Raw genomic sequence first — 13,840 nt, 5'->3', positions numbered from 1 at the left:
TCCTCACAGTAGATCATACAGCGAAATCATTTTTCCAGAGCTCTGTCTCCCTGCCACCTACCAGCCCACTGTTTCTTGCCACTGTCATCATCAAAAACTTCTTACAGAGCACAGTTTACCATATTAACCAGACATTAGCCATGGAATAGATGCAAAACCACTACAAAAAGTGCTTACTATCACAAAGAATCCCTGGCTCACATACACATGATTTCCATGGTGAAACACACTTCATCCAGTACATAAGAGATCCCTGGAACAACTCTTTAGAGAAAATGAAACAACCCTTTTCACTGAGTTAATTCGTTCAATTATGTGAGAAAAGACAAGACTGAATAGTTATTAGAATACAGATTAATCTCTAACCTCATCCTTACGTGGTAGATGAGCCTAGAAAACCAATTTCTCATCATTCCTAGATACAAATCATGTATTCAATAGATATATTAAAAAAAAAAAAATTAAGGCACATTGCAGTTTTCTCTGTAAGACACCTTCAGTGTTGCAAAGATAATAATTGCTTATCTGTTGAGCTTATCCCACAGGAGCTAATCATCTTCCTTTTTGCTGACATTCCCTTCTTCTCCAAAGGTGCTTTTTTCTTTCAAAAAATTTTAAGTGATTACCATAATTAATTTAAAGATAGAGATTTGTTTGCAAGCTGTCCTTAGCCTGAAATCTGTGGTTTCTTTTTCAGGCCTTGCTGGTGTTGCATACCTAAAACCATGTCTGTTCCTATTGTCTGCTATTTAATACTGTCTCACAAATGTGTTACTTCTCCCTACAAAAAGAAGCTTACTTAGAAAATTCATTAATTAGTTCTCATTATCCTTCCTACCTTACATATTTTTATCTCCATTTCTAGTTTTATGTAACTTGCTTTGCTTTGTGTTGCAGGTTGGTTTTGTTTGCTTGTTTTCATTAGTCTAAGCTTTCCAGTTCAGGGATATAACCCGATTTAATAGGATCATATTTTATGCAGTACTGACAGGGTATAAACAACAGAAATAATTGTCCATGAATGCTTATTAGTGCAAATATATCTTGACTGGTTATTTAGAGCATTTGATTTCAAATTTCTCATTTTGATCTAAAATTTCTCTCCATATTAGACACTTATTCAGCCTGTGAAGTGAAGCACTGAAAGTTTTGCTGCTGCCAGTGGGTCAAGGAGAGATACGTCACCAGCTAAAAGCCAGACTGATCGTTTTTAGTTGCTGCTGGCTACTAATTTGATGAACCTTCATGTAGGACAGAAGTAATAGGACATTTGTTTAACATTCCCTAACTTGCAGGTGTCCTAGCCATGTCTGCACAGAGAACTGATATTTCTGTTGTCAAGCTTATGCTTAGAATCCCGGATTTGTGGTAGTTTGATACAAACGATTGTGTGAACTTTATGAAGATGATGAAAGAGAAAAAAAGTTTTACCCTTCACCAGAACATTAATGACAGACCAGATGACACATCTTTCATAGAAAAAAAATAAGATTAAGCACTTTGAAAGCCAAGGCATTTCAATAGAAGTGAAATTGAGCTTTTCAGAACAGACTATCCAATCGCCTCACATAGCAAGCAAATCACTCTGCTGAGTGATTTTATAATGCAGAATGTTTTTGGAGTGCTATTGCAAACTTTGTATCATCCTCAAGTACAAACCACCATACACTTGCTATAGAAATGACCCTATTAGGGACAGCTGTACAACATAGACTGCCAAATAAAGCAGTACAAATTCTGTGCAGTAGCTGTGCTTTTTAAACCTTTCAATTTCATGAAATATACTTCTCTAATGATGCTCATGTTGTTATTCCAATAATAGATTACATCAAATCACTTGAGGATTTTAAAGCATTGTTCCTGGAAAAGATGAACTTGGGTAGACCTGTGCGGTGTCAAGAGTTGGACTTGATGATCCTTAAGGGTCCCTTCCAACTCAGGATATTCTATGATTCTATGATTCTATGCATTTGCAGTCAGCTGTACTAAGTGAGCTGACAGGCTTTCCCTCCTTCTACAGTCTTTTGGGTCACTTTTACCATTTAGCCACAAACTTGGAAAGAGAGATGCCAGGCAGTTCTGCGCTCTTCTCCCAAGCGTGCCAGTGATGACTGCACTCTCTGACAGCAGCTACTGTCCTCCAGTTGAGGGGCAGGCACTTTTGAAGGGTGGGGAGAAAGGAGGCTATGGGTATGTTGTTAATTGTATTTACTTTAGAGCTTGTTAGTAAGAAAGTGTCCTTGCTTGTCAGAAAACATACATATGTCTTTTTTTGAGGGATGGTGATAGTGAGAGGGGGAGCATTGGGAGGTGAAGGTTGCAATCCTTGGAGAGTTATGGAAGCTTTAGGGTATGTTTTGTATTTTTTGAGGGTATGTTCCTCAAACAGACCTGGGCTTCCTCTGATTCCTCCTCATGGCCACCCACAGCCACAAGGCTCTAATGCACACTGTGTACAGGGAAAGCCTTCACCAGCTGAGGCTGTGCCTACCAGTTGACTCACCCTTACTGTGACCCACTTTATTCCTCTGATTCTGTGTGAGGAAAATGGGCCTAAATTCTTCCAGTATTATCCAAAGCATTTTGAATGGTTGTTTCCCATTATTATTGGAGCCTTACTTATCAGCTCTTTATAATCCTCTACAAACATGGTTTAATAGAAAGCATAGGGAAGAGAATAACGTAATCTAAATCTCCATGTGGCTTTGCATCAGTATGTAGTATGGGCAAAGGACGAATCCCCCAAAGCTGCGGATGCCCAGTGTCAGGGCTGATGTGCCATCAGGACAGCATAGTGCTTGCTCAGGGTTGGGTGAGGAGGGGGTGAAGTGGATGCAGGCACAGGCATGCCCTCACGGCGTAGGCTGGGGCCTTGCTGCCAGTAGGGTCTGAAAGTCGATGGCAGGCCTACCAGCTGCAGCAGCGAGCAGCTGACTGAGGTGGTTTGGCACGCAGCAGCCATTTGTTGCACTGGCAGAGCCCCCAGCCATGGTGGCCTTGTCTGCATGCTTGAGTGAAGCAGTTTTAAAATGATCTTTATTTCCTCCTGCAAACAGACAGAGGGGGTAACTGCCTTTGAACGTGATTCTCACTCCCGGGGCTGCCGAAGCTGTGGGAAGGGAAGCAGAGTGAGGATGTGAAAATTCAAGCTCTAAAGATTCCCTGCAGAGCCTGAAGCTTTCACTGGAGCTGGAGCAAGCCTTATTTTCAGTCATTATTTAGTGTCCTAGCATTTGCTTTGAAACACTGCTTTGTGGGTAGGTTATATAGCATGGCTCTGTATGTTCTCTCTCCATAAGAAATGTTTCCAAAAAAGGCCCTTAAATTTCCCTTTACATCACTTGATTTAAATTAAACAGCAGAACCACGACATGCTGTAACCATCCTGTAAACTAAAGCACAGCAGTATGGTAATTTATTATTATATTTCATTAACTTGATAGTTTGGAGTACCAAATGGAAATGTTTACAAATGAGATACAGTAAAGCAGAACGCAGTTATATGCAATGTACTTTTACTGCTCCTTTGAACAAATTTATCTTTATGCTCTAATACAATAGGATCAGCCTTGACCTCTCACTTCAAAATGTTGTCATTGTTTCATAAATAGTGAATATAATATTCTATATACATACCATAACTGCAGTTAGACTTGTCTTGTTCTTGTGCTGCCTTGTTTCACTGAAGTCAATGAGGTTACATGGTTAAGTGAGAGCAAAATGTACTCTTTTCATTTAGACTAAAATGGCAAATTATAGCTCTGATTGCTTCTGGGAACACAGTGAAAGTCACAATAAAATTAAATTATAATTTATGCATTGACCTGAAATAGGAAACTGAGCTCTCAGGAGTTTTACAGAAAATTGCAACTACTAGTGTTGAAATTTTGGGCCTGTTTCTTTGTTGCATCTTCACCACCTCATTACAGCTCATTACAGAACTTGAGATCTATTACTACTTCTCACACAAGAGGAAAACATTTTTTTGGCCAAATGAACAAAGTAAAGTGTGTCGGACTCATTTTTACCAGAGAGAATTTTTAAAAAGAAAGAAAAAAAGTTGAAGAGGAAAATTATTTTTGTAATGCTTTTTTTTTTTTTTTTTTTTTTAAGCAAAACTAACATCTCATAATAAAATACTAGAACAATGACATTATCATCATTACCATCACTATCTTAACTCTGAATGAAGATGATTCTCATTTACAAAAGTTAGTATGTCACATACAAGCCAGCTGCCTTAGATGAACATATAGGACTTGGGTGTATTTTTTTATTTATTTTTCATATAGTGCCAGGAGCAGTTGTGGTTTATCTGGTACTTAGAAGAAGTGACTAGTTTCTTAGCATCACTGGACCTGTCTGTCCTGGGCCACAGCTGGATCCCAAAATATCACTGAATTTTTAATTTAACTGGGCAAGACAGTGGAACAACATCTTTATGATAAAGTGAAGCATCCAGTCTCTAAGAAGTGGTGCTTGACAGTAGTACGGAGGTGTGCAGCCTCTAAGAGACAGGCAATGCTCTGGGACACATGTGGATTATAGCAAGTGGGAGATGTGGTGAGATGATTTTGTGCAGATCTCAGAAACACAGAGGATTTGGTCTAAGACATAATATAGGTTAAAACAAACTGAGAGGAAAATGGATTGATGTTGTGTGGAAAGTCACTGGTATAAATATTGATTCTGAATAGAAAGGCATGATTATCTCCATGTGTTCAGCTCTATCTAGTAAAAAAAACAACAACAACAACAAAAAACACAATAATCTGATTTTAGGTATCAGTATATTTCTGCAGAAGTGGATATTATGCATAGAAAACCTTTGGACAGAGAATCTGCACTGAGTTACCCTTCCATGAGCAGCTATGGCTCATGTCACACTGATGGATCTGTCAGTGAGCAGGTGCATTGCATTGCCCCAAGTTTTGCATACACAAAAAGTAGAACACAGAACCCCTTGGCTCTGATCACTTTCTACCGTACACAGAAGCTGCATGGGCCTTTCTGAATGCATGCTAGATACACGCTTTTATTCTGGCAACTTCCTTTCTTCCAGACAGTCACAGAGCAACCAAATGCCCCCAGCTACTTCTCTGCTTCTTACCTCACAGAGAGCAAATGTAGTCTGGTTAAATGGATCAAAAGGAAAATGGAGCTTGGCCACAAGAAAAACAAGTTCTATAATTGATTGGGTCAAGAGGAGCTCAGGGACACCTGCTTAGATGAAAACAGTACAACATTCACAAAAGAGACAGGAAATCTGATCTAACGCTGCTAAAACAACTCAGGAGCTTAAGAAATGCAAGTTAAAACTAAGGTTAGAGTCAAGTGTGGATAGCTGAAGCTGTGGAACGCCAACCTTTGTGTGCTAAGGGCCACCTTCAATTCCCAGCCAGGTAGATAGGCCAGACCACTACATTTACCTGTGAAACCTGCTTGATGCAACCAAGTTCTGTGTCTCTCTGGCTGGCTTTCTTAGCTGGCACCTACACCCACCTGCCAGACTCAAGTCACATCAGGCTCCTGGACTATCTGTTGGCCATCATTACTTGAAAAGTGTGTGAATTTGCAAGAACATGTGAAGCAACAACAATAAAAACAACCTCATCCTTCTAAACATTAGAAATGCAGGAAATCATGTCTTAAAGTTGCAATTTTCAGGGAAACCTCTTACATTCTTTCAGCTGCATCTGCAAATGTAGCTGAATAATACGTTCTTGACACACTAAGAATGAGCCAGAGTTCTGCTGATGCTGTAAGGAAAAATCGGAAACTGTCTGTAATGTTACCATGCCTGTAATGCCAAGTATGGTCTTTATGTCCCTCCTCCCCATACTAATGTTTTTATGATTTTGTACAAGTGCTCAGATTCAAGCCCCCAGTAGGATTCTCCTGGCAGGCAGAAATCAATGCAGCTGCCTCTTGCAGTTGCTGGTAAACAGGTAGTATTGGTCACAGGACACTGGCAGGGGAGCTGTGTGAATGGTGAGTTATACTCCCCATTTATGATCTCTTGGGAGAACCACAGCCATCTGGAACAAATTAGAGCAAATGGCTTTAATGAGTTCAAGACACAGAGTAGAAAGTCAGTGCCCACCAAACAGTGGTATAGCTGGAGGGAAACCTCAGTGATGTCAGTTCCCAAGGTGTCAGCAACCTCAGCTTTCATCTAAATGTTAGCTGCTTTGCACAGTAGTAAATTAGTAATGCAAGGGATGGAAGAACTAGCAGAACCATCCCAGCTTGTAAACTCTGCAGGTGTGAGACAGAGTAAAGGATTAGCCTGTGCCTGTTAGTTACTCACATGTGGGTGGGAAAGCAACACAATTCACTGAACCTATGGCTAACTGTGTAACACATTTGTGTGTGAATGTTTATGAATGTGCATATAGGGAGAACTATATAAGCATATATAAATATGATTAGTTGTGTTTGAATGTTACACTTTACCTTGAATTTTGATGTTGATTATTGTTTTCTAACCAGGATTTTGTTGAGCAAGCAGAAAATGCTGTGTTTCAGGATAGTGGGAGATTATTACAACAGTTTTATCATAACAAATCTCCAGAAACCAATCTTGACCTTATTTTCCAGACTTTGGACAAAATAAAACTGAAGCACTTCACAGCTACATGTTAAGTGACAACTTTGCAGAATAATTTTTCAATAAATTTTGCCTAATTGGCTATGACTATATGTGTACCTTCAGGTTATTTGTGTTTTTCCATTATCTGCATTTTCCATTTAAGTGTTATAAACAAGCTAATAGTGCTTCATATGTTGCTCTCATCACAGAAAATGTATGCTTTATTTTTGTGAAGGTGTTAATTCTCTTACTCTCCAGGTTTTTAGTGGGCCTGCAGGAAAGAATAGTTCTGGTTTTGATTTATTTCAAAATGAGCTTGCTGAGGGCTGGATTCAATAATATAATCCATTTGTCTTAAGCACTGCAAAGGCTCATGCCAAAGCCCTGAAAATCAATTTTTGAAAGACAGAGAGAAGTTGCATAGCTGTGCAGAGGTTTTAGCACTTCAGGACTGTGAGGATTATTTTTTTTTTTCTTGAACTGTTCTCTAAATGATTATAGATTTTGTTTGTTTGTTTTAATAGGATGCTATCAAGTATTTAAGGCTCTAAATGTGGACCCCATAGGCAGAAAAATGTAGAAGATGTTTATAAACCCAAATAGGAACATGTTTCTGAATTTAAAATAAAATCAGCCCGCATAGGAATATGATTCTGTATTTAAAATAAAATCTGATCAAAGCCGATTGGTTAGAATTTAAGATCTCTCCGATAGAGCTGGAAATAAAACCTGAACTGGGACGTGACATTAACTAGAAATAGTTTAATGCTGTGCTTCTCTGCTGACAAAATGCAAAATACAAGTGGCATTGCTATCAAAAGAAGTAAATCTGGAACTAAATTTAGGGATGATCTGAAAAGGCTGATAGCAGAGCATGCATGCAAAGATTAAAAAAAAAAAAGGGGGGGGGGGGACGGGACGGACACAAAGGGATATTTTTGTCTCAGTGGCATTGCCTTGACCTCAGGCAGTGCTGCCTCCCCTCTGGCACGACTCCTGAGGGTGGCCTCTGCCCCCACACAGGGACCCCCCGGGGCTGAGGCCTTGCCACCCAACCCACTGGGAGCTGTGTGCCCACTGGCCTGTCTGAGCGCAGCCATCGGCCCTTGGGGTGTGTGTGTGAGCCCCCACCCAGAGAGGAGGAAGGTGCGCCCTGAGGGGTGGCGGCCATTTTAGGGGTTGAGGTGCTCTGATGGCTTGAGGCGTTGGGGCTGTTGGGGCGTTGCTTGGTCACCAGCGGAGCTAGTGCCATCTAGGCAGGTTTAATCAAATTATAGAGGTTTATAAAGGTGTTCATGTGTGAAATTGTTTCCAGATTTGCGATGCAAGTTTAAGAATGAGAATTGGGGTCCTTTGAGTTATTCAGCCCTTTCCTCAGCCAGAGAAACTGATGTCCTGTGAGACAAATTGATCCCAGATTTGAGTAAAGCCTGACTGTGTAATCGTGAAAAGTAAACAGGGAAAGTCTCATGGATAATATTATGCAAAGTACAATGAAGGAACTAAAGTACGTTTCTGATTTTCAATACAACAGGGAATATCTCAATGGTTCCTGTTTTCATTTGCTTCTGTGGAACAAAGTCTTAATGTTCTATATGTGTATTAGTTATATTCTAAATAAGCCCTTAAAATGTTAACATTCAAGTGGATTTGCTTGAACAGAATAGAGACACGTTCTATTCGTTGGAAGACTTCACAATATTTGGTGATAATAAAGCTGAAAAATAATTTAAGTAGACTTTCATTAAACATGAGAGAACTAATCCGCATTTCAAGATAGATTTGCATGGGTTTGAGGAAGCTTTTGTGGTTGAAAGAAGGTGAAAAAGAAGCTCAAAAGTAAAGAATTATACAGCAGTGAGACTTTAGAAAGCCACTAGGAATTTAATTCTATAAATCCTGTAGGATTTACACAGGGCAAGATTTCAGGTGATGAAAAGTTTTTGTTGCCCTATTGTAGTCACAGTGCAAGTCTGAAGTTTTACATTTTCAAATTGCATTCCTAGATGCAAAAATCTTATCTGAATGGAAATCTGTCATCATGGGTTAACCATAAATGCATGTTAGGTTATGCTGCTGTCTTCCCCACAACCTCCTCAGGTGTCTGGTATAATGCCCAGTGCTGAAGACAGGCTCCATACAACGCCACTACTTGAGAGCAGGTGAGATAATAGACTACAGTGCCATTTTAAGGCAATGAAAACTTACATTATATAGAAGGCATAGTGCAAGACTTTCAAACCATGAATTTATATTAATTTATTTTCACCCCCCAGAACAGCAAGTCTATTTCTGGGTATGTCAGATGGAGGGAGAGGACATGAGGTATGCCACCCCACACATGGCTGCATGCAAGGAGATTTGCTTGAGAGGTGTTGAAAGCCTGTTGTTGTCTCACATGTGTAATAATGATATTTTGGACATAATGCATAAGTGCACATGGTATGCACTTGTCCAGGACCTCCAGACGCCAATGACAACCCTTCAACTTGTTGAAATGTTAGTATTGCTGTGTCCTGTTGTTTGAAATGGATCTCTGTTTCATTTGTGATCCTGCAGACGGATGGATATACACGAAGCAAATGAACATTTTTAGATCAAAAGTAAACCTATTCATGCACAGTCTAAGACTCTCTCACTAGAGGGATTTTACAAATAAGGTGGGGGCACATTTTCATTCTATGTCCCTTGTATAAGTAAGATGGATACCATGTAAAAGATGAAATTTAGCAATATATTTGCTAAATTACTATTTTTTTTCCATTTTTAATTTCCAAGTGATAACTTCTAGCAAATACACATTTTTAGTAGTTGCGACTGTGTTTGTAATGCTTTAAGAGGCATGAATTGTAGCATTAAATGGAATTGCATATAAATAATGAAAATTGACATTATAGTTTGCCTAAAAAGTAACTAAATGGGGAATTCATCAATATATATCATCTTAGTTGTGCCTACAGCTTGTAGAATGAATAATTTATATGATTAGTTTAGTCTCTTTCTGTTTGTGCATCATCAATAATTAGATTGTATTTTCTTAACAGTTTTCATGTTTATTTAATAAAACATCTTTTGAGCTTTTATCTCAAAGAAGAACTGCAAATTTTCAAAAATTAAGCTGTGCTACTTAGCTGTGCTTGGTCATATAAGCAAAATCATAGTGCTTTATTAATTGGATAAAGTTGCAATTGTTTCCAAAACAGGTCTGTGTATATGAATTTGCCATTCTATTTCCGTGAATACTCATACATTATTTTCAAATTTATCTTCTATTTATGCTAATAAAACTCAAATACCTGAATATTCTAAAGGAATGCTAAAGTGTCCAGAGAAAGTCAAGTAGGTGATTTTAAAATCTAAAACAAAACATTGGTGGTACTTTGAGAAATTAAGAAGAAAAATGGCAATAAACTTAACACAGTGGACTGGGCATTTATTCAGTCATTTCCTCACAAGTATTAAAATTGAAGAAGTACTGAAGATATAATAAAGAAAATGTTGACTGAAAAAAATGAGTTACTGTAAGCCTTCTGAATTATACAGAGAATTCTGAATACATTGTGGAGAAGATGATAAATTCTCTGTTGAGTACAAGTGTGACTCTACTGCTCTCTCACCCTTCTGTTATTTTCCTTCTTCTTAGGAGAGGATTTCTTTGTATTATTCTCTGCTTCTGTAATTTATTGTGTGATTTAGCAGCTGGGTCTCTGAAACAACCCTAACAAACCTGAACAACTTCATAATATGGTACCAATAATAATATATTTAACAGTTGCAGAGGTTAGGAAACTTTAACTAAGTTAGAGGTTATAGGGGAAAAAAAAAAAAAAAAAAAAAAAAAGGCTTTTATAACCCAGACCCTGCAATATCTGTTATTACAGATGACTATATATACATATATAAGTGTATATATATGTATTTCCCTAAGGTCCATTTTACAGTGGATCTTGACGTCAATGAGTCTTGACAACAGCTCAAAAATGAATCTGCTGGGATGTTTTTGATCTGGAACTATACTGAAATCACTGCAGTGTACGGATTTATGGGTTGACCTACAAATGGCTTTACTTGTAGAATTTTACCCTATGTTTTAAAACCAAAACTCTTCTAGCCATTTCAGAATTTACTGAGGCTTCTGCATAAATATTTAATTAGGTAAACATCTGAAATGCAGATATTCAAGGAAGCTAATATTTTATTTTACATCATTCACTCAGGTATAATATGGGCCAACAATGAGACACAATGGCCATTAACTTCATACTTTTTCTACAAACCTCATCTAAAGGACGCAGTGAGGGAAGGATAATTCACAGCGGGGATACCTTTGATTTCCTCAGATGCCACTTCATATCAGAAAATTTTAAACATCAGGTGGGTTTGATTGACTATTATACTACCAGAGAGGTATATCACAATTAGGAAGCCCAGAAACAAATGCAACTGTTTCCTGGTCAATGAAGCATGAGATTAAAGGCTGATGTCCAAATGTGAGAATCCAATTAGCAAGATGATTTATGTCTGTGGTACAAAAGTAAAATGCTGCTATTTATGTTATGAATTCTAGCATAGTGGGGTTCTCTTACATGTAAATTACAGAAAGATTTATTGTGAGTAATTAAATATGTATCTGGAATAACAGTATATTGTGTTATAAAGAAATGGCTCATGAGAAATGCAGTACAGAAGTGGTGCTTGTTCTATCACTTTCTGTTGTTTTCCACACTCAAAAATACATACCAAGGCCTCTAGTGATGTACGATATTATGAATACTGCAGTTTCATAATTTCTGATAGTTTTGGGGATACTCTGACTCAGTAGCTACACAGTAAAAGAAGACACAGAGTAGAAAATTCAATCTGTATAAAGAATACACAGTAGGAAGAGCCTTTTCTTATGCAGATGTTTGCAGTATGAGACTGCTGCATTTTGCAATGGTAACCAGTTCGTGGTAGTGCACCAATTCTTTGGATATTACTGTGGTCTGTCTCCCAGAATTAAGCCAAATAAAGGGCAAATAGTACATTCTTCATTTAGGGGAAAAAAACTTGAAGGCTATGGAGTAATTTAGAGAGGTTTATTTCACAGTTCATTTATTTGGATAATTGGGATTTTACAAAAGGAGTTTGGGGAAATGTATTAATTTCTTTAATATGACTTAATGTGTACAGTTTTATGATTTTTCTCACTTTATGGAATAATGCACCTTTCCGATTTCCGTTTGGTGACTCCCCAGAAAGTGTTTATGACTCCTTAGGATCATAGCCAAGCTGGGCAGGTCAGATTCTAAACATGTGTCCACTGTCTGCATATAATAATGCATGAGAATGGAAAAAGAGGACTCTGCTGTTAGTTGTGGAGACTACAAACCCGTTTTTGGATGACCATGAAGTATCATGGATTCACTCCTCTATCCATCTTAGCAGAAACATGAGATGTATATTACATGATACACATATGTTGAAAGAGAGGGCATAGTTGAGGATAGATGCTAGTCTTTCAAATAGTGTAGGGAGCGTGCATTTATATGTACTTATGTTAAGTTGACCTGGACACCAAAAGTACTGACATCAACCAGTTGGGACACAAAAGCCCAGTATGCGTAGTGAGCCCCACTGAATAGCTGTTCTTATTACTTTGAACAGCAGACGTTAAATGTGATTAAATACCTTGCTAAATGTGACTACAGAGGTTTTCAAACCATATTTGTTCAAGGTATTGTGAAAAGAAGTCTGTCTAAAGGAGTAAGTAAACATATTCCATATTAAGCAGACTCTATGTCAACTAACCTTGGCCTTGTGATTTCTTTTTGTCATTGTTGCCTTGATCTTACAGTCATATAATTAAGTGTTCCTAATTATCAGCTTATAAAAGGGGACTTTGAATGAAACTGCTGAGAAATTTGGATGAGGAAATAGCATAATTGTATGGTTTCATTGTTCTTTGTTCTTAGCAGTGCTTGCTTCTTCCCCACAACCTATCACTGTGTGGTCACTTTCCTTCATTGCAAGATGCTGTTCTCATCTTGTCATGACATCTGCTTGCAGTCTTTGTTATGGATTTCACTGCAATGTCATTCTTCCAGATGCTGCTAAAGGCTATTATTCTGGGGGGAAAAGTCTCTTTAAAAAAAAAAAAAAAAAAAGAGCCAATTCAGAAGATGCAAACATGAAGGAGAGATGAAAGAGAGCATTAGTGATCATAGTCATTTTTGAGTTCTGCTTTGCTAGACTCCTTGTTTTTATAGCATGAAACAAAACTTCATTATAGATCATGTGGTTATTATAACCTCTTCTGACACTGTTTGCTATTTTCCAGTATTATGGCAACATTTTTCAGTGAACAAGAGCCTCCTGGAAGTATTCATAGCATCAGTACTAGTCACCACAGTACTGCTCATTCTATAAAGCTGGCAGAGAGCAAGCTCCATTTCTTTCTCTCCTGTAACTTCCTACCTAAAACAAACCAATTAAAAAGCCAAAACTTTGCAGTGAAAGTTTCAGATTTAGTGGTAAGTTTTTACACTGCTTTAACTCTTCCTGTTATAATTTAGGAATTCTACTCAAGGGAAGAGATTGAGAAAGTGAGTTTCAGGTGGAAACAATTACAAAAATACAACAATTTGCACACTGAACAGTCTTGACCTTATAGATGGCCCCTTTTCTGTTGCGGGTACTACTTGCAGTATTCACTACAGCTTATGAAAAAAGCATAATACAGAGAATGACCTGGTTCTTTTTTAACCCTGTCTTTCCTTTGCTTCTTTATCTCTGGGACTTCATACTTTCAAAAACCTCCTGCCTAAACTGCAACTACAGTTTTCGAAATTCCTTCTAAATAATTTCCTCTGTTAAAAAAAAACAAAAGCAGGTTTTCTTTGCATATAAGGTACATGGATACATGTCTATGCAGAAAATTTTCTAAACTCCCACTTAAGAGGAGGACAAATGAAAAGATATTGGGGAGGAAGCATAAAATCATAGGGGACACAGAGAACAGACTTTCTGGATTTAACCAAATTGTAAAAATCTTTGCAATGTGTGTGTGTGTGTGTGTGTGTATATATATATATTTTTTTTTTCTCCCCAAAGGTTCAGTTAGGTATTCCAGACTTCCAGACTGTCTAGTGTTGTAATATCTATGTTGTAGTCTATTTTCTTAATTTCCTAAGATCTTTGCTATTTCTTGAGATGCAGGAAAAAATTGGTGAATTTTAAAATTTATACCCTCTCTCTCTCTCTCTCTCT

At 37.9% G+C, this 13,840-nt stretch overlaps 1 protein-coding gene and 1 long non-coding RNA gene across 5 annotated transcripts in view; one reads left to right on the top strand and one right to left on the bottom strand.

Annotated features, from left to right (window-relative positions):
* The window catches only part of B3GALT1 (beta-1,3-galactosyltransferase 1), a 201,775-nt gene that overhangs the window by 26,495 nt on the left and 161,440 nt on the right, over positions 1 to 13,840 (bottom strand). Inside the window, exon 3 of one of the 4 annotated variants that reach the window (XR_011097908.1) lies at positions 11,666 to 12,715. The exons of the other annotated variants lie outside the window; for them this stretch is intronic. The gene's annotated coding sequence lies outside the window, so the exon portion shown is untranslated. Of the gene's footprint in view, positions 1 to 11,665; positions 12,716 to 13,840 lie in introns of those variants that run through there. 4 annotated transcript variants of the gene reach the window in all.
* LOC137858696 (uncharacterized) overlaps positions 10,454 to 13,840 on the top strand; it is a 133,467-nt gene continuing 130,080 nt past the window's right edge. Inside the window, exon 1 of the long non-coding RNA XR_011097923.1 lies at positions 10,454 to 10,966. This is a non-coding gene — a long non-coding RNA (uncharacterized lncRNA). The remainder of the gene's footprint in view (positions 10,967 to 13,840) is intronic.

Source organism: Anas acuta, chromosome 6, assembly GCF_963932015.1.
Source record: "Anas acuta chromosome 6, bAnaAcu1.1, whole genome shotgun sequence".
Lineage (NCBI taxonomy): Eukaryota > Metazoa > Chordata > Aves > Anseriformes > Anatidae > Anas > Anas acuta.
This window is presented reverse-complemented; position numbering and strand designations above follow the sequence as displayed.